Raw genomic sequence first — 22,160 nt, 5'->3', positions numbered from 1 at the left:
TTTTTGCTTTAGTGACAGAGTGGAGTACTCTCAACTGACATGGAGAACATGGGGGCTGGAATAGATTTGGGGGAAGAGATGATGGATTCAGTTTTATAGCTGTTAAGTGTAAATTGCCTATAGCACATGAAAGGAAGATCCCTGATAATAGAGTTTAAGTGCCAAGCGTTAGATGAATAAAAAGTCAGTACCTCCAGAGGAGTTCAGAAAAGTGTGAGAGTTGGATGTCAAATGCTAAACTCACTTGGCTATCCTAGCACATTTAGTTTTCTCCTTTGTAAATCAGTGCATCATTGAGCAGTGTGCAGTTTAAGCGTTCAGTTCATTGTTGCTGATGAGAATCTTTACTTGTGTGTAGGATTTCCCTGGTTCAGTCTGATAGATGACCTTCACTGTCTTCAGGCATTTAATCCATCCATATTTCTGTGCCAGATCCATAAAAACATCAGTTTCATGGCACCTTTGGTCTTGGAGAGCACAGCCATGCAAGATTTTTTCTCTCAGATTCCAGTAAAGCATTATTGGCACACCTGGGTGGCTCAGTCGGTTGGGCGTCCCAACTTTGGCTCAGGTCATGATCTCGGAGTTTGTGGATTCAAGCCCTGCGTCGGGCTCTGTGCTGACAGCTTGGTGCCTGGAGCCTGCTTCGGATTCTGTGTCTCCCTCTTTCTCTGCCCCTCCTCCACTCATGCTCTGTCTCTCTCTCTCTCTCTCTCTCTCTCTCTCTCTCTCTCAAAAATAAATAAACATTAAAACTTTAAAAAACAAATAATAAAGCATTACTGTTGGTAGATTTTCCTTCTTGTTCTTACTTTATATTCTGCCTCAAAACTTCCCCAGAGTCATGAAATGAATATATTTTATTTTGCATAATTCATGTTGCAGATGATCTGTAGATAATCTTAAATCTGTCTTGATTAGTCTGTGAAATAAAGGACAAAATGGTAAGACTATGAGATTGTAGCTGTATAAAGGGGCAATCACAGATATGAAATGATAATACAAGCAAACTTTTAGTGTTGACTTTTTAATTTTTTTAATGCAGTTCCTTTTTTTGGTTTTTAATGTTTATATATTTTGAGAGAGAGAGTGCACACACAAGCTGGGTAAAGGCAGAGAGAGAGGGGGAGAGAGAGAATCCCAAGCAGACTCTGCACAGTCAGCGCAGAACCCAACACAGGGCTCGAACCCACAAACTGTGAGACCATGACCTGAGCCGAAACCAAGGGTCAGATGCTCAACTGGCTGAGCTACCCAGGTACCCTGTGTTTGGCTTTTTGAACAGAATGCCTGAGTACTACCAGAACATACGTTATCTTGAGTGTGAAAAAAATCTCATTCTTGTTTTATATTTATCTCCTGAACTTTATAGACTTTTAATGTAGAGACATTAAAATACACAATGCTTCAATTGGCTCTTTGAGGTTAGAGAAACACTTTTATGTTTGTTCATGAAGTCTGCTCTGATTCATCGCTTTAGACATAACCAGTGCTTTCTATATATTCGTCCTTATTTGGTATGTACTGGCCAAAATAATCACCCCTGACTTGACTTATTTTTTATCTAAGAAATACACTTCTCATCGTCCCTGCCTAAACATTTGGTGGTAGACATTCTCCAAATCCAAGTGAGTTAGGTATCTTTCATAAGGAACTGTGGTATTCTAATGTGTTAATCATTGAGAGATGTTCCTTCCTGCTCTCATAAGCATACAGATGTGACCAGCTATATACTGTAAATTTTGACCTACATTTAAAATTCATATTTTGATTAAAGATCTACAAGCTAGTAATCAACTCAGGTTGAAGCTTAACTTTAGAATACTTTGGTTGAAAGAGTAGAGTTCAACAGAGATGCTGAGAAAGCAAATGAAAGAAATATGGACTAATAAAAATACAGAATTCTAGAATTTTTAGAGCTGAAAGGAATCTCAGCAGGCATCAGAGAGCATTGGGATAACTGAAGGAATATGATTTAGAAGAGGGAGCAAGAACACTTGTTCTATTTTTCCCCAAAGGAGTAGAATGAGAACCCAAGGGCAGGAGCTCCTTAGGAATAGATTTGGAGTTCATCATGAAGAAAATCCTAATGGTCAGAGCCTTTCAGACATTCTCAAGAGAAGCATTCAGGTTGGGACCTGAACCTTGGATGTGTAGTTAGACCTGATGATCTTTGTGGGAACTGTCAGTCCTGGAATTCTTACCTAAACGAATGCTTCCTTTTTTCCTTCTAACTTTAAAACAGTAAAGTGCACAAATGTTAAATGAACAAGTCAACAAATCTGTACATATATAGGCACCAGTGAATATTTCCAGCACTTCAGAAGGCTCTCCTGTCAGTACCCTCTTTCCCCCTACCCTAGATAACCGCTATGCTGATTTGTGCCCCAAAGAGTAATTTTATCTGTACTTGAACATCACATAAATGGATTCACAGAATATTTGCTCTCTGGGTCCGGTTTCTTTTGACATCCTTTTGTCTGTGAGGTTCATTTATGTTGCATGTAGCAGTAGTTCAATCTGTGCAGATGTTGTGCCGATCTCGTTGTGGAAATATACCATAATGTATCCTTGCCACTGTTGATGGAAATGGGTTGGTTCCATTTTGAACCTGTTTTTAATAATGGGGCTATTATTAAATATATGCACATTCTTAAATGTATGTGCATAAATGTATGCACATTCTTATACATGTCTTTTGATGAACATTAGTACTCCTTTCTCTAGAATATATTACTAGGAATGCAATTGCTGGTTCATAGGATAGGTTAATTTTAGCAGTTACTGCCAGTTTTCCAGAGTGATTGTGCACATTTAAATTCCCACCAGCAACATAGGAGAATTTCATTTCCTCCTCATGCTTATCAACACTGTGTATTGTCAGTCTTTTATTTTAGCCATTTTGGTGAATAAGCTGTAGTGTTTCTTTTTCTACGGTTATTGATCATTTAGATGGGCTCTTTTATGAAGTACTTGCTTTATTTTGTATCCCCTTTTTTAAAAAATGGATCATTTCTCTTCACCTTACTGATTTGTAGGAGTTCTTTTTACATTCTGAATATGAGTCTTTAGGGGATGTACATGTTACAAATATTATTTCTGTGTGTGGCTTACTTTTTTACTTTTAATATGATCTTTGCTATGGTCCGGGAGTTCGAGCCCCACGTCAGGCTCTGGGCTGATGGCTCGGAGCCTGGAGCCGGTTTCCGATTCTGTGTCTCCCTGTCTCTCTGCCCCTCCCCCGTTCATGCTCTGTCTCTCTCTGTCCCAAAAATAAATAAACGTTGAAAAAAAAAAAATTAAAAAAAAAAAATATGATCTTTGCTGAACAGATGTTCTTAATTTTGGTGAACTCCAGTTTATCATTTTTCTCTTCTCTGGTGAGTGCCTTTTGCTTCCTCTTTAAAAAGTTTTTGCCTAGGGGCGCCTGAGTGGCTCAGTTGATTAAGTGGTTAAATGTCCGACTTCAGTTCAGGTCATGGGTTCATGGGTTCAACCCCCACATTGGGCTCTGTGCTGACAGCTCAGAGCCTGGAGCCTGCTTCAGATTCTGTGTCTCCCTCTCTCTCTCTGCCCCTCCCCCACTCATGTTTTGTCTCTCTCTGTCTCTCAAAAATAAATAAACGTTAAACAAAAAAAATTTTTTAAATAAATAAAAATAAAGTCTTTGCCTAACCCAAGATTATGAAGACATTTTGACCAATAATTCTTAAATTCTGATACTAAGGTAGATAATGGTAAACTTTCATTGGTTCACACATCAAAACAAAAAAAAAAAGAAATGCATAGAATTGTTTTATTTTCTCCCATAATTTAATTCTTTTTTTAAAAAAGTTTTCTTTATTTATTTTTGAGAGAGAGAGACAGAGAGTGAGTGGGGGAGGGGTAGAGAGAGAGAGAGAGAGAGAGAGAGAGAGAGAATCCCAAGCAGGCTCTACGCTGTCAGCACGGAGCCCGATGTGGGGCTCGAACTCACACTGTGAGATCATGACCTGAGCTGAAACTAAGAGTCAGACTCAGCTGACTGAGCCACCCAGGCGCCCCTCCCATAACCTAATTCTTAAACTTTCAGCATTAGCTGTGAATAAGTAGATAATTATGATACCAAATCTGAAATTTACTATCAGGATAGACTTAGTTACTGCTTTGGTAACAACACCACTATGGAATCTCAGTGGCTTTTTTCCTCACTCATGCTACTTGTCCAAAGTGGGTTAACAGGGCTACACTATTTTTGGTCAGTTAGGCAAGGATGATGACAGAAACTCCATTGAAATATATGAGTTGACTCTCTCAGTTCCATGGCGTAATCTTACTCTATTCCTGAAAGGAGAACTAAAAATATTTGTAAATAGCTATAATGACTGTCACAGTTAATTTGGTTATATTACTTATCCTCTGTGTGAATAGTTTGTTCACTATAAAACAGAGGCTAATGGTAGTATCTGCCTCATATGGTAGTTGTGAGGATTAAATGGGATAATACATGTAAAACCCTTAGAATAGTGCTGTTACTTAATAAATAATACAAATGCTTGCCACTATTACTGCTATCATTATTAGGCTCTTACCGTGTGATAGATACCATACTACTTGCTTTACATGGATTAATTCTTCAAATAACTTCTGTAGTAGGCACTATTATTATCCTCATTTACAGGTGAAAGAACAGGTTCAGAGATACTAACTTGCCCAATTTCCATAGCTAAAAAATAAAAGATGGGATCTGAATCCAGACAGTCTGATAATAGAGCCTTCAGTATTAACCATGACTCACTTCCAGATAGCAAATAAATACTAACAGAAGAATTCAGAAATGCATACTGTGCTTAAAGAACTTTGTTTATGTACATGTATATTCATGGTTATGATTTTTCTTTTTTTTTTTATTTTAGAGAAAGAGCATGAAAGCAGGGGAGAGGGGTAGAGGGAGAGGGAGAGGGGGAGAGAGAGAGAGAGAGAGGATGTTGAGCAGGCTCCATGCCCAGTGCAGAACCCAACACGAGACTCGGTTGCACAACCCTGGGATCATGACCTGAGCTGAAATCAAGAGTCAGGGGCGCCTGGGTGGCAGTTGGTTGAGTGTCCAGCTTCGGCTCAGGTCATGATCTCATAGCTCGTGAGTTCGAGCCCCGCAACGGGCTCTGTGCTGACATTTCAGAGCCTGAAGCCTGCTTCAGATTCTGTGTCTCCCTCTCTCTCTGCCCTACCCCTGCTTGTGCCCTGTTTCTCAAAAGTGAATAAATGTTAAAAAATTTAAAAAAAAAAAAATGAAATCAAGAGTTGGATGCCCAACTGACTGGGCCACCCAGGTGCCCCCATGGTTATGGTTTGATTTTGTAATGTATGTAAATTATTATAAATTTATGTATAAGTTATAGAATTATATTTATAATATATATTTATATAAATTTATTATATAAAGAAATAAATATTGGATTTTTAATATATTCCTATAGAATTGTTTTTAGTTCTGTCACTTAGTTTAATGTGTTCTTTCATGGTGTTCAGTCATGGTGTGGCACCTAAACAAATTTAGAATTGATTTTGTCCTTCATTAGCAGATGAAGAAACTTGGGCCAGATCAGTTTAATGGTCCCAGAAGACACAGCTAGTTGGTGGCATGGCCTGAACTCAGAACCAGACTCCCTGATTCTGCAGCTCTTTCTGTTGCCTCAGGTTGCCCTGCTAAGTAGTTCATACAGCACATAATTCTTTCTCAAAAATTTGAAGTCCTTCGGTTCCGCCACTAAAATTGTGAGTGAATTTGTTGTAGAATTTCCTCATAGTTCACATTGGTACATCTTGATTTTAAGTTACCAATTTTTTCTTTTAAATATGCTAATGTTACTAAACACCCAGAGCCAAATTAGATATTTCAAGAGACTTTGTAATAAGAATAAATGCCTCCAGAGAAGATGCTTCTGTGGAAAAACACTGTAATGATGAGCTTTTTCATCTAACCAGATTTGGAGTCAAATTTCTGAAGGGAAAGAAATGACAGTGGAATTGGAGATGGAGTAAATATATTCTGTTTGAAGTATATCTGAAGATATATTAGTAAGAAGTAAAATGATAACTTATTTATAAAAAGCTTGTTACTTTTTCTACCAGTGACATAAGAATATACATTTATCAACCTCAGATGTATTGTAATGTTCAGAATTAAACCTTTTAGGGAGATGCCAAGCCATATTAAACTCATGGTCATGGATTGTTTTCCCATAATTAAATGAGATTTTTGTATGATAATTGCAGTGTGTTGTCATATAATTTTATCTGGAAAATTAACAGAGTATAAATTGAGTAAACCATACACTTCTAGACAATAGCAGGATTTGTCATTATATTGCTGCATGGTAGAGAAGAAAGAGGAAGTCACAACACTTCTTTTTCTCAGTATCAGAATCTCTCTGTTATCTCTCAGGAAAGCAAACCTAATCTGTGCTATGTGGTATTGCACTCATAAGGAAATATATTACTATTTTAAGAGTACAAGATGCTTTCCCCTGGTCTCCTGTAGTTTCAAACATTCATGTGTTAAGATAAACAGTTTCATAAAATTGAATGCAGAATTTAAATGAATTTTTTAATATAAAACACAAAGTTCATAAACTATACCCTCATACGTTTCCTGCTAGACATATTTACTCTTCTCTGCCCTGTAGGGCTAATTCTGATTTGAGAAAGAGAGAAAATGAATATATCACTAGAAATTCTCTCTAAGACTCCTTTCAGCAGTAACTCCTTTCAGCTGTTAACTCCTCTAATGGTGTATTTTTCTGGAGAGGGGGGTGGAGAGAATCTGGTCAAAGAGAATTTTAGCTTTATGTGTAGTCAAATGTTAGAAAAGAAAGTGTATTCATATATTGTGTGTCAGATTAAAATTTAAGTTTAAAAAGCCTGTGATTCTTGGGGGTGCCTGGATGGCTCAGTTGGTCAAGCAACCGACTTGATTTTGGCTCAGGTCCTGATCCCAGGGTCGTGGAATTGAGCCCTGCATTGGGCTCAACACTGAGCGTGGAGCCTGCTTAAGATTCTTTCTCTCTCTTCCTCTGTCTCTTAAAAAAAGAAAAAAGTCTAGGATTCTTGATGGCATTTCCTCTTTTTATTTTTTTTTCTTTTTTTTTTTTTAATTTTTTTTCAGCGTTTATTTATTTTTGGGACAGAGAGAGACAGAGCATGAACGGGCGAGGGGCAGAGAGAGAGGGAGACACAGAATCGGAAACAGGCTCCAGGCTCTGAGCCATCAGCCCAGAGCCCGACGCGGGGCTCGAACTCTCGGACCGCGAGATCGTGACCTGGTTGAAGTGATCGTGACCTGGTTGAAGTCGGATGCTTAACCGACTGCGCCACCCAGGCGCCCCTCCTCTTTTTAAAGTAACATAACCATTAGGGCGCCTGTGTGGCCAACTTCTGCTCAGGTCATGATCTCACAGTCGAGCCCTGCATCAAGCTCTCTGCTGTCAGCACAGAGCCTGCCTCGCATCCTCTGCCCCCTTTCTCTCTGCCCCTCCCTCCTCTCAAAAATAAAATAAACATTAAAAAAATTTTGTTTAATCATTAAAGAAAATAAAGTAACATGACCATATTACTGGATGTTGGAAAGTTAAAACAAAGTAGAAAGTAATTATTCATAATTCTACCACCCTAACATAATTACTTTGAGTATTTTGGTTTCCTTACAATCTATTTCTTTTGTATCTGGTCTTCTAATATAATTATAGTCTGTATAATACTTTCTCATAAATATTTCGTTGACAACTTTGTAACATGATTAGCAAAATAGCTTTCACATTCTTTTTTGGTTTGCAGAGCACATAAAGAAATATTGATCCCCACAGTAACTTTTTTTTTTTTTTTTTTAGTGTGTATTTATCTTTGAGACAGAGCTTGAGCAGGGCAGGGTCAGAGAGAGAGGAAGACAGGGTATCAGAAGCAGGTTCTGCATTAACAGCAGAGAGCACAGAGAGCCCAATGCAGAGCTGGAACCCATGAACCGTGAGACCATGATGTGAGCTGAAGTGGGGCGCTTAACATACTGAGCCACCCAGGCACCCCTAATATAATTATAGTCTGTATAGTATACTTTCTCGTAAATATTTCGTTGAAAACTTTGTAACGTGATTAGCAAAAATAGCTTTCACGTTCTTTTATGGTTTGCAGAGCACGTAAAGAAATATTTATTTGTCCTTTACAACATCTTTTTGAGTTAAGTAGGGAAGGTATCAGCCCCATTTTACATATGAAAGTATTGAAAGCAGATAATCATATAATGCCTCTACTTGGTTGCATAGTGGATTTCTGTTCTTGACAGAAGTAATTTGCACTAACACAAGGAAGTAGATGTATTTAATGCAGAAGGAAGAGCAAAATAAATCATTGTATACATTCTTACTTCCTGGGACCTAGTCCTGCCTTACTGGACAAGTGAGTCTCGCAACAGCAGTAGGCAACTCTGGAAATACAGATTTTGTCAGATTTTAGTAAATACACTAAACACAAGAATCTTTGAGGTGATTTAATTAGTCTGGTTACTCTTCAGTTAGAGTTACAACTAAAGTGGTGTTAAACCTGTTTTTCTGTTACCTGAAAACAATGGAAACAAAATCATAAGCTTATAATAACCAGGAAGGTAACATCCATCCACTTGGTCTGAATTGCTTGGGTAGAGTGAGAGCCTAGAGGCCCTGTGTATGAAGGGCAGGCCTTATCATATTGGGTAGGTTACTTAAGGGAAAAATGTTCCTAGGAAACTGGACTTGTAGAGCATGATATATGTCAAATATGAATTGGGTAGCCATTTGATTTACTGAAGCCCTGAGCATTGTGACAATTTAGGATTTATAAGCAAAATATAGAGGGGCACTTGGGTGGGTGGCTCAGTCAGTTTAACATCTGACTTAAGCTCAGGCCACGATCTCATGGTTTGTGAGTTCGAGCTCCGCGTCAGACTCTGTGCTGACAGCTCAGAGCCTGGAGCCTGCTTCAGATTCTGTGTCTCCCCCTATGCCTGTCTGTCTGTCTGTCTGTCTCTCTGACTCTCTCTCTCTCTCTCTCTAAAAAATCAATAAACATTTAAAAAAATTTTAATAAATTTAAAAAATAAAAGCAAAATATATAAATATAATTCTGAGTTTTAAATATTCTCCATTTTAAACTGTTATATTAAGTACATTGCAATTGTGTCTTATTTGTTTTGTGAGGACAACTGAATTTCATTTTACTGTTCACAGTAGTGAAGACAATATATTACTGCTGGGCCTCCCTGCATCTAAAGTGTTTTTGGTATTTTGTCTTCAACTTTTGGCTGAAGAAAAATTCCCTACTGCCCAAAGCTCTGTTTTTCTTTTAGGAATTCTCCCTAAGAAGAGAATTTTTTGTAAGTGAGTTGATTAAAATGAAGAATGCTTTCTTTGATGGAGTCTCTTTCCTTTTATTACACTATCGTTTTTATAAACAGTTCAATTTTCCTTCTCAAAACATGCCATCTTCTAGTATTCATTGGCTTTGAAAGGGTAAAAGATTTGGGAGTTATTGTTGTAATAGAAAGGAACATTCTTTCCTTCTCTTCTTCACAGTGTTGTTTCACAGCTGCAGGTTTCAGCTGAAGAGAACAGTGTAAAATGTAAGAAAATAGAGGAGCACTGTTCCTTGAACCAGTAAGGACCCTTACCCTAGAACTGTTAACCAGGAAGTTTTTGTTTGGGTGAAAATACTAGGGACCTTTGTTTCTTCTGCTTTCTCATATTTGGCCTTCCTCAGATTCTAGGCTTGAATCATTTTGTTTTAGAGCAAGAAAGGAATCCTATCTACCTCCTTGATAACAAAAGTGGATTCCAAACATGTGAGTACTCTGTTCTTAGTGTTCCTTCTCAGGCATTCACTCAGCTGGTATTTTCTGTTTCCTTCAGATCTCAGATGTGATTTGTGAATTTATTATGATAATTAACAGTTATCTTAGCTCTTCACTCCATCTGTTCATCTGTATCTCTTCCCTATTTTTCTCATACATTTAAATAAATAAATAAATAAATAAATAAATAAATAAATAAATATCATTATACACATCAGCTACAACCTTTACTTTTTTTTTTTTTTTTTTACTGTTTGTCCATCTGTCCCCCACTACATCATGAACTATAAAAGGACAAGAATTTCCTGTCAAATCTCATTTAGCACTGTGTCTTCAATGCATGTCATAGTTACATATAATCAGCTGTGAAAAGCAGTATTTTTCAGCTTTAAAACTCATTTCAAACTCATTGAAAACTCATTTCCCCTCTTGATAAACATAAAATTCCTCTATTCTAATATACCCTCCATGAGAATCACCCAGAAGTAAGTGAAAAAATATACAAATGTAGCTTCACCAAACAAGAACATTAACTTTCTGTACTTTGTGTACTTAATTGCTTTGGTTTTCCAAATGTAAATTACATTATAACATTGTGTATCATTGAAAATGCCTTTTTGTATACCTATGGCCTCCCAGAGGGAGTATGCCCTTTATGGCATTCCCCTTCCCCACCTACCTCCCACCCTCCACCCCCCCCCCACCTCATGCACACCCACTTTTTACTGTTTCATAGTACCCTGGTGTCCCAGGAAATTGTTTGGCAAAGCACTCTACACAGAGTAATGCCAAGTTTTATTGGGTTACTTTAACTCTTAGTTCCGGTGCTAGGCCAGAAGTTGTCCTACTTGGGCAGTTATCTCCTTGTTTACAAATATAAAAGCAGTGGTTAGGTAGTCTGTGTAGGAAGGGCCACTTGGGACCCGCAGTCACCATGAAAAAGCCAGATAGGTGGACCGTGAACTCAAAAGGCAACACCCTGCTTGTAAAATGACAAATTTTGCTTTGGAAGAGGTGTTTATTTTCCCTGTGTCGCTGCTGTGCTTTACACCAATAATGCAAAACATTGTTTCGAGATGTTTGGGGTTTTCTTTCTCTTCACAACACATTTTGTGTCCTAATCGTAACAATTCTCCATCAAGGTTCCATTGAGGGGAAACAGTTCGTGTACAGTAATCAAACTGTCTAGAAGGAAATCTAAACAGCGCTCAGTTTCTTTTGATGATCTAATACTTCCATATTTTTAAAAGAAAATATCTGACTCAAAAGTTTGTAAAACTTTCACTTCCAAAAATCATAAAGAAGGAAGATTTATGTTTGTTTCTAATTCTGGCCTCGTCTTCCCACTTCTCACTGTTTTGAAAACAGTATCTCTAGACCAAGGACAATAAGACTATAAAATTCTATAAAGCAGTTCTACGTACCACTTGACACTAAGCACAATCTTGGTCACACAGTAAAGGTGCTCAACAAATGCTTGTTGTTGAAATATAAACTCTACAAGCATTTGCATTAAATGAGGCTGGATTATTTCTTTGGTGGCCCCCAAAAACACTATATAATATTTAACTTCACAAAAACTACAAGTAGTGTGTTGTCAGTATAGCCCGCCCTTTATCATTAAACAAGTTACGAGTCTGCAGTTGAAATATATGCAGACCACAACTTATAGATTTTATTCCTAATTTCTTTTCAGTTATTTTGAACTGAGAAATTGGTTCTACCTCCAAAAATACGTCAAGAATCTAACCACTTCTCACCACCTCCACTACTACCACTGTGAGCCAAGCCATCATCTTTCAGATGGATTATTGCAGTAGATTTCCAAATGAACTCCTTACTTCCACCCTTGACCCTCTCCATTCTTCATTCTGTTCTCAAAACAGCAGCCAGAGTGATCCTATAAAAACGTTAGACCCCATGTCTACGTGAGGTTTACTCAAACCCTCTAGTGGCTTCTCTGACTAAAAAGCAAGTCCTTACCATGACTTACAAATCCCTCTGGAGTCTGGTACCCAGTCAGCTCTGGATCTCACCTACTATTTTTGTCCCTATGTCAATCCACCACATTTGCCTCCTTCAGTCACTTTCCATTATACTAGTTGTTCCTCCTGCCTGGACCACTCTGTGCTCACATACATGCATAGCTCTCTGCTTCATCTCCTTCGGGTCTCAGTAAACTCTTTACTGGCCTCTACTTAAAATTCCAAGCACCCTCTTCCCTTGAACTCTTCCTGGCCTCTCTATGGGCTGTTTTTTTCTTAGTGCTTATCACTATGTGACATTATTCATTTTACTTTTTTTTTATCTTGTTTTTTGTCTGTCTTTCCCAGTATACTGTGAGATATGGGAGGGCAGGGATTTTTGCCTGTTTTGATCTGCACAGTATCACTAGTGCACAGAAAGTGCCTAGAATGTTAGATGCTCAATAAATATTTGTTGATGAATGAATCCATTTCCTTATTGTTTAATTCCTATACTACCCTAACAACATTTTTAAAAATTACTAATATTTATAGTTATAGGAGCCTAGGCTCTAGATTTTAGAAATAGAAAGCCATATTTTCCCACCCCTGCCTAACCCCCAGCCAGACATACACCTCCTTATACCCTTCTCTTGAAGTAACCCTAAGCCTTATATGTATACTCTAATTATCTCCCCCGTACTAACTACCTCACCCCACCCAAAAGTAAGTACTTAATTATCTTTTTCCCTCTCATCTACCATATCAAAACCTACAGTGAAAGAGTTCTTAGCTGAATTACACTTAACTGAACCCCAGTTAACCGCCTGATGGGATTAGCCAGTGTTCTTATTCGCTCTGTAAAACATATTGATTAATGCCTACAGCCTACTGACTGCTCTTAGCTTAATGTTCATGGCTGGTAGACAATTCTCTTTGTGCTATCACGAACTCCGGTTAAAGAACTTGCATATCAAAATCAGTTTTATTTATTCCTAAACATGTTTATAGGACTATCTTCTTATAAATTATGTAATTATAATACATTAAATATGTAATATTTATGGTAATTTTTAATTCATAAACTTTATATTTTATAGTGGTTTTAGGTTCACAACAAAATCTAGCAGAAAGTACTAAGAATTCCCATATATTCCCTGTCCTCACACATGCCACAACCTCTTCCATTATCAGCATCCCCAACCAGAGTCGTCCATTTGTTACAGTCAGTGAGCTTACATTGACATAATCATCACCCAAAATCCTAGTTTACATTAGGGTTCACCCTTGGTGTTGTACCTTCTATGGGATTTAACAAACATATGATATATATCCACTGTTGTAGTATTGTACAGAATAGTTCACTGCCCTAAAAATCCTTTGTGTTCTGCCTGTTCACCCCTGCCTCCCCTCTAATCCTGGCAATCACTTATCTTTTTACTATGTGCACAGTTTTGCCTTATCTGGATGTCATATGATTGGAATCAGAGTATATAGCCTTTTCAGATTGACTTCTTTCACTTGGTAATATGCATTTAAGTTTACTCCATATCTTTTCATGGCTTGATAACGCATTTGTTTTTAGCACTGAATAATAGTCCATTATCTGGATGTGCCACAGTTTATCAGCTTGCCTACTGAAAGACATCATGGTTGTGTCCAAATTTTGATGTGATGAATAAAACTGCTATAAACATTCATGTGCAGGTTTTTAGTGAACGTAGGTTTTTAGTTCCTTTGAGTAAATACCAAGGAATGCAATTGCTGGTAAGGAAAGTGAATAGTTTTGGGGCACCTGGGTGACTCAGTTAAGTGGCTGACTCTTGATTTCAGCTCATGTCATGATCTCACAGTTCGTGGTATCGAGCCCCATGTCAGGCTCTGAGCTGGGCATAGAGCCTACTTAAGAATCTCTCTGTCCCTCTCCCTGTACCCCTTCCCTATTCATGATCTCTCTCTCTCTCTCTCTTTCTCTCTCTCTCTCTCTCTCTTAAAAAAAAAAAAGGAAGAAAGAAAAAAGAATATGACACACCAAATGGTCTTCCATAGTGGCTGACCCATTTTGTGTTCATTCCCACCAGCAATGAATAGAGTTCCTGTTCTAAATCCACATCAGCATTTGGTGTTGTCACTGTTTTGGATTTTTTTTTATTTTTATTTTTTTAATGTTCATTTATTTTTTGAGAGAGAGACAGAACACAAACAAGGGAGGGGCAGCACAGAACCTGAAGCAGGCTCCGTGCTCTGAGCTGTCAGTGCAGAACCCAATGCCCAGCTCTAACTCACAAACCGCCAAGATCATGACTTGAGCTGAACTTGGATGCTTAACAGACTGAGCTACCCAGGTGCCCCTGGGTTGGATTTTTAATAGCCATTGTAATCATTTTAATAGCTATATAGTTGTATCTCGTTTTAATTTTCAGTTTCTTAATGACGTGATATTGAACATCTTTTTGTATGCATACTTGCCATCTGTATATCTTCTTTGATGAGGAGTCTGTTCAAGTCTTCTGCCCATTTTTAAAATGAATTGTTTATTTCTTACTGTTAAGATTTACGAGTTCTTTGTGTATTTTTGGTAAAAGTTTTTTATCAAATGTGTCTTCTGCATATACTTTCTCCAAATCTGTGGCTTGTCTCCTCATTCTTTTGACATTGTCCTTTTCAGAGGAACAGTTTTTCATTATAATGAAGTCCAGCTTATAAGTTCTTTCTTTCATGGATCATGCCTTTGTTGTTTTGTCTAAAAAGTCATTGCCATACCCAAAATCATCTAGATTTTCTCTATGTTATCCTGTAGGAATGTTGTAGTTCTGTGCTTTACATTTAGATTTCTGATCTATTTTGAGTTACTTTTTGTGAAGGGTGTAAGGTCTGTGTCTAGATTCTTTTTTTTTTAATGTTTATTTACTTTTGAGAGAGAGACAGAATGAGAGCAGAGGTGGGGGTGGGGGGCGGGCAGAGAGGGAGACAGAATCCAAAGCAGGCTCCATCCTCTGAGCTGTCAGCACAGATCCAACGTGGGGCTCAAACCCACAAACTGCGAGATCATGACCTGAGCCAAAGTTGGACACTTAACTGACTGAGCCACCCAGGCACCCCTCCAGCACCATTTGTTAAGAGACAGTCTGCTTTATTGTATTGCCTTTGCTTCTTTGTCAGAGATGGGTTGACTATTTTTATATGGGTTTATTTCTGGACTCTCTATTCTATTCCATTGATCTATTTGTCTTGTCTTTTACCAGTACCACACTATCTTGATTATTGTAACTTAATAGGAAATCTTGAAGTTAGGTACTGTTGGTCTCCCACCTTTGTTCTTCTCCTTCAGTATTGAGTTGGCTATTTTGGGTCTTGTGCCTCTCCATATAAACTTTAGAATCATTTTTTTTTTACATCCACAAAATAACTTGCTGGGATTTTTACTGAAATTGAGTTGAATCTATATATCAAGCTGAAAAGAACTGGCATCTTGACAATATTGAGTTTTCCTGTTCGTTAACATAGAATATTTCTCCACTTATTTATTACTTCTTTGACATCTTTCATCAGAGTTTTAGGGTTTTTCTCATATAGGCCTCATAGATCTTACCTAAGTACTTCATTTTGGGGAATGCTTATATAAATGGTAATGTGTTTTTAATTTCAAATCCTACTTATTCATTGCTGATACATACTGCATTGTATTGCATGATGCAGTTAACGCCTATATATTAACCTAGTATCCTGCAGCCTTGCTATACTTGCTTATTAGTTTCAGGAGTTTTTGTCAATTCATTCAGATTTTCTACATATTCAATCATGTCATCTCTGAACAGTTATTTCTAACTTCCCAATCTATATGTCTTTCATTTGCTTTTCGTGACTTATTGCATTAGCTAGGACTTCCACTATAATGTTGGAAAACTTTTGGGGTGGGGGCTGGACATCTTTGCTTCGTCCCTGATTTTGGAGGAGAAGCTTTATGTTTCTCACTGTGAATTTTGGTGTTAGCTGTAGGGTTTTTCAGGTGTTCTTTATCAAGTTGAAGAAGTCTCTTCTATTCCTAGTTTGCTGAGAATTTGTATCATGAATGGGTGTTAGATTTTATCAAATGCTTTTCCTGTATCTGATCATGTGATTCTTCTTTATCCTATGGATATAATGGATTACATTAATTAATTTTTGAATGTTGAACCTGCATTACATATCTATGATGAATTTCACTTGGTCATGGTGTATAATTCTTTTTATACATTGTTTGATTCACTTTGCTAATATTCTGCTGAGGATTTTTATATCTATGTTCATGAGAGCTATTGGTCTATATTTTTCTGTGTGTAATGTCTTTGTTTGGATATTAGAGTGATGCTAGCCACATAAAATGAATTAGAAAGTATTCTTTCTGCTTCTGTTCTCTGAAAGAGATTGTCAAAGATTGTTAATTTCTTCCTTAAATGTTTGGTAGAATTCACCAGTGAACCCATCTGTGTCTGCTTTCTGTTTTGGAAAGTTATTAACTATTGATTCAATTTATTTAATAGATAGTCCTAATCAGATTATCTGTTTCTTTGTGAGTTTTGGCAGATTGTATCTTTCAAAGAATTGGTTCATTTCATCTTTGCTATCACTTTATGCCCACAAAGTTGTCCATAGTATTCCTTTATTATCCTTTTAATGTCCATGAGATCTGTAGTAGTGTCCCCTCTTTCATTTCTTACAATAGTAATTTGTGTCATTCCTCTTTTATTCTTAGTTAGCCTGGCCAGAGGCTGACTGATTGACCTTTTAAAAGAACCACCTTTTGGTTTTGCTGATTTTTTCTTGATTGATTTCCTATTTTCAATCTTACTGATTTCTTTTTTTTTTAACATTTTAAAGTTTGTATATTTATTTCTTTTAAGAGAGAAAGAGAAAGAGCAGGGGAGGTGAAGAGAGAGAATCCCAAGCAGGCCCTATGCTGTCAGCATAGAGCCCAATGTAGGGCTTGATCCCATGAACCTTGAGATCATGACTTGAGCCGAGATCAAAAGTTGGACATTCAACCAACTGAGCCACCCAGGCGCCCCTCAATTTTACTGATTTCTTCTCTAATTTTTATTATATCTTATCTTGTGCTTACTTTGAATTTAATGTGCTCTATGTTTTCCAGTTTCCTAAAGTAAAAGCTTAGATTATGGATTTTAACTCTTTCTTGTTTTCTAATGTATGCATTCAGTGCTGTAAATTTACTTTTAAGCACTGCTTTTGCTGCATCCCACAAATTTTCATAAACTGTATTTTCTTTTTTTTTTTTTTAATATTAATGTATTTATTTTGAGCAAGAACATGACAGGGGGAGGGGCAGAGAGAGAGGGAGAGAGAGAATCCCAAGCAGGCTCCGTGCTGTCAGCACAACCTGACATGGGGCTCTTTTCCACAAACTGTGAGATTATGACTTGAGCTGAAAGCAAGACTTGGACATTCAACTGACTGAGCCACTCAGGCACCCCCATAAATTATAATTTCATCTTTTTTTAGTTGAAAGTATTTTTCAATTTCTCTTGGTTTCTTCTTTGACTCATGTGTTATTTATAAGTATGTTGTTTAATTTCCAAGTATTTTAGGATTTTCCAGCCTTCTTTCTGTTACTGATTTCTAGGTTAATTTCATTGTGGTCTGAAAGTAAACATTATATGAATTCTATTCTTTTAAATTTAAGATATGTTTTGGTATATCTTGGTGAATGTGCCATGTGAGCTTGAGAAAAATATGTAATCTGCTGTTGTTAGATGAAGTAGTCCTACAGATATCAATTATATCCAATTGATATATGGTGCTGTTGAGTTCAACATTGTTCTTAATGATTTTCTGTCTTCTTAAATATCTATTTCTGTTACAGGCGTGTTAAAGTCTCTAGCTATAATTGTGGATTAATCTGTTTCTCCTTGCACTTCTATTAGTTTTTGCCTCACCTGTTTTGACCCTCTGTGGTTAGACATATAAATATTAAAGATTATTATGTCTTCTTTGATTGTCCCCTGTCATTATGTAATGCCCCTCTTTCTCCCTGATCACTTTCTTTGCTCTGAAATCTGCTCTGTCTGAAATTAATATAGCTACTCTCTCTTTCTTTTAATTGGTATCATATCATTTCCATTCCTTCTTCTCTGATCCTTCTCTTGCTCTCTATCACAGTTTTCTGGCTTTCTTTAGTGATATATTTGGATTTCTTTCTCTTTATTCTTTGTGCATCTATTTCTGGTTTTTGATTTATAATTACTATTAGGTTTGTATGTCACATCTTCTGCATATAGCAGTATATATTAAGTTGATGGTCACTTAAGTTTGAACCCAGTCTTTCCCCTTTCTCTCCCCCATGTTTTAGGTGTATGATACCGTATTTTACATTATTTTCTTTTGTGAATCCCTTGATTGACTTCTACAGATATACTTATTTTTACTACCTTTGTATTTCCTACTTTTATTTCTCTTACTTATAGTCTTTCCTTTCCACTCAAAGATTCCTCTTTAACATTTGTTGTAGGGCTGGTTTAATGGTCATTATCCTTTAGCTTTTGTCTAAGAAAGTCTTTATCATTCCCTACTATTGGGAATGATAACCTTGCTAAATAGTATATTCTTGGCTACAGATTTTTTCCTTTCAATACTTTGAATGTATCATGCCATTCCCTTCTGGCCTGCAAAGTTTCTACAGAAAAATCCACTTATAGCCTTATGGGGTTTTCCTTGTGTGTAACATTTCCCAGGAAAAGTCTTCTTTTCTCTTGCTGCTTTTAAAATTCTCTTTTAATCACTACTTTTTGACATTTTAATTACTGTGTGTGTTGGTGTAGACTTTCTAGGGTTGATTTTTGTTGGGGGAATTTCTCTGCCTTCTGGATCTGGATATCTGTTTCCTTACAGAAGTTTTCAGCTATTATTTCTTCAAATAAATTTTGTGCCCCTTGTTTGTCTCTTCTCCTGGGACCCCTATAATGTGAATGTTGTTATACTTGATGGAGTCACTGAGTTCCCTAAGTCTATTCTCATTTTGCATAATTTTTTTTCTCACCTGCTCAGCTTGGTTACTTTCCATTACTCTGTCTCCCAGATCATTAATTCATTCCTCTGCTCTTTCTAGCCTGCTGTTTATTTCATCTAGTTAATTTTTCATTTCATTTATTGTGTTCGTCATCTCTTATTGGTTCTTTTTTATCTCTATTTTAAGGGTCTCACTGATGTTCTCCATTCTTTTCTCAAGTCCAGTGAGTATCTTTATGATCATTACTTTAAATTCTCTATCAGGGGGAGCCTAGGTGGCTCAGTCAGTCAAGCATCCAACTTCGGCTCAGTTCATGATCTCACGGTTCATGAGTTCGAGGCCGGCATCAGACTCTCTGCTGTCAGAACAGAGCCCACTTTGGATCCTCTATCCTCCTCTGTCTCTGCAACTTCCCCGCTTTCACGTGTGCTCTTTCTCTCTCAAAATTAAATAAATGTTTTTTTAAAAAGAGTGAATAGAGGTTTGTGTGGTTAGAGGTCAGTTGTAGAAGTAATTGAGAAAGCTGAAATGACAGGAAATAGTGGTCAGACACATTTGAATTTGAGGTTGGTTAGCCAAATGACATGATTTTGAAAAGAATTGAAAGTTTTATATAAGGGTTTAATGTGGACAAAGAAGACAGAATCCCACCTCTGAACTCTGAGGTATGTGATGGGAGGGAATGTTGTGCATCTCCATGAAAGAACTTAATGAAGTGGGATTAACATATGTAAAGTAAGGAAAGGTTGCTTGAAAAGAGCCAGCCCCAGAAAATCTAGGTATAAATTAGGCTTCCAGCACTGTCCAACACATTTGGAGTAATGTCTCATTGTTGAGATCATCCCTTTTGTTGGGAAGGGTTACTAGGAAAATCTTAGTTGAAAAACATTTCTTAAGCTCCACCTATATTGACCAAAGCAATGTTCTGAATATAGTTTGGCTCCCCATATTACTACAGGGAGAAAATGTGTTGATTGGCCAATAAATACCTAGTGTGCTTAAGATAATTATCATTATAATTTGTATAATTGTTATTAAAATATCTTAAATTGGCATCATGTTTTATACATCCATTTTTTTCAGTGAGTGGTTAGTGTTAAAGGGAATTTTTGGATTTCGAAAGCTACAGTCTGGACCCTGGTTTAAACTATAAGCCTCAACGTAATACCATTTTTTTGAGGCCTCCTGGTAGAAGCCTTCACTTGGTACAGAACCTGTCTGCCAGGAAACATCTGCATGATATGCTTACTTATGTAAACTGCAGCAGAGAACCAGATTTGTATGTTGCTTTGTCTTTGTGCATATTTCTCTTCTTTTCCCTTCCAGAGTAGCATTCATTACATTTCTTAAGTGCTTCACATAGAATTTCAAAGTTCAGTTTGACCTCTGTACTGAGACATTATCAGACACAGATGCTACACTGAGAGGCTTTTTGGCAATCAATGGCTTAGTAGCCGTGATTCAGTTTGAATCACCCCCTCATGGACCATATGAAAGCAGAACCTTGCAGGATCCCAGCCATATTCTTGGGAATCATTTTCTTTTCCAACTTATTGGACTAGTTTAGAGGCTTTTGGATTTTCCTGGACTTTTTCCTCATTTCCTTCTTTTGTTGATCTTGGCCCCTTAACCTTCCACCCACTTTATTACTCATTTCTTAGGGACCTGACTACTCAGTAACACTAGAGAAAATATATCTGAAGCCATATGGGTTCAGTAAAACAAACTTAAGAAAAAGAAGCAAGACATTTGTGTTCTCTCAACTTCCTTTGTTTATATGATCTGTTTATATGTTGCTAAGGTTGTGTTGTCCAGCTGCCTCCCAATCTTGCTCCCAATACCTCAACAATGACTGAAGAGAACTGGGAAACACTTGAAGACAGTCATGTTGGCACAGAGAATGAAAAGAGTTCATTTGGCGCCACCACCCCCACCCCCCCCCACCCCCCCGCCAGATAATATATCACCTTTGAGGTTCAGTAAGAGATGCCAGGAACTTCAAATGCTGAATCTTAAAGTTATTGAAAGGCCATTTACTTTTAGGGAGACTTTAATAAGAAGCCAGCTAAATGGGTCCTTTTAAGGTTTGGGAGTGAATACCTATTTGAATGTTTTCCTGTGGTTTACAGTTAGACTGTATGGCATTTAATTGATTAGGGGTTTTTTTTGGTAAGATGAATATCAGTGTAAGGTGATGTTAGCAGCCCTTAAAGCCCAGGCTCTAATCTGGTCTGTGCATAATGTGAATTAAAATCAAATTAAAATGTAAATACACCTATGTCAGGATTATTCTAGAAAACATCTAGAATGGGATGTTGCAGTATTTGTCAGAGCCCCTTGTAAATCCCCTTGTCTTGAAGGAATTGAGAAGGGTTAGCAAGCATCCTGGCACGTGGAATAAACTCCTGATTGAGTCTGAAGTTTCTCTCTCTGCTTTCCATGCTCTACCCACTGCAATGGGTATTAGTCATACAGAGATGCATTTTTTCACATTAAGCTATTTATGAAACCGGTCTGCTAAATAAAAATTTAGAAGCAAAAACAAGAAAATAAGAATAAGAAATAAGCCATCAGTGTCACCATTTTTGAAGTAAATTATTCTATCGAACATTTAGAATTTGGTGTCAGTGTCATCTGCATCTTCCTCTGGTTTCCACCTCAGTGGGATGAATCCTAGCTCTGCTTGGGCTGCCCTGCTTTCCTCTTAATTGCAGTTTCACTAGGTCTCCTCAGCAGCAGCCCCTGAAATAACTGCTGAGGGAGCTCCTAAGTGAATTCTCATAATTTGCTTCTCAATTCTCCCCGTTTGATTGAAGCACTCTCTTTCTTGAGTGGTTTGCAGTTCCCCTTAAGTGGTTACTGTTTGGGGTCACTGTTGAATGTTTTGTTTGAATATCACTTTCACGATGAATGGAAGGCTGCTGCTTTTGGCTCTATGGGGTGATACCACCATTGGTGGTAAGCCTTGGAAGAGAAAAATCTTTCTTTGTAGTGAGATGCTAAGTGAAATTACTCTCTTTGTCACTTTGTCCTTTTATCCTCTCAGTCTGATAACCTTCAAGTTCTTGTAATTTATTTTGTTTTCTTCAATTAAGCTTAGTTGTTTCCTGTACCCAGGTGCATGCTATTTCCGTTGGTCGTCATGGTGATGTGGAACATATTTCTGACCTGGAAGTGAGGTTTCTTTACCTCTGCTCCACATCAGTATGCCTTCCAGCCTCCACTTCCTTTGCATTATTTCCTTTTGGAGGGCTCAGTTTGTTACCACTTAATCTAAGGATGATTCATCTGGGACTGAGACCCAGTAATGCTGTAATAACAATACCTTGCTTTATAT

The 22,160-nt window shown here is 37.4% G+C and overlaps 1 protein-coding gene across 5 annotated transcripts in view; it reads left to right on the top strand.

The window, feature by feature from the left end:
• The window catches only part of HMG20A (high mobility group 20A), a 68,690-nt gene that overhangs the window by 19,496 nt on the left and 27,034 nt on the right, over positions 1-22,160 (top strand). The window contains exons 2-3 of one of the 5 annotated variants that reach the window (XM_086711276.1): positions 9,766-9,847; positions 19,010-19,046. The exons of 2 other annotated variants lie outside the window; for them this stretch is intronic. The gene's annotated coding sequence lies outside the window, so the exon portion shown is untranslated. The remainder of the gene's footprint in view (positions 1-9,765; positions 9,848-19,009; positions 19,047-22,160) is intronic. 2 more of the 5 variants (XM_086711273.1, XM_086711275.1) reach the window with 2 other exon arrangements.

Source organism: Puma concolor, chromosome B3 (assembly GCF_028749965.1).
Source record: "Puma concolor isolate L17-30 chromosome B3, mPumCon1.1.hap2, whole genome shotgun sequence".
Lineage (NCBI taxonomy): Eukaryota > Metazoa > Chordata > Mammalia > Carnivora > Felidae > Puma > Puma concolor.
The sequence above is the reverse complement of the archived record's forward strand: the minus strand, read 5'-3'. Positions and strand labels throughout refer to the sequence as shown.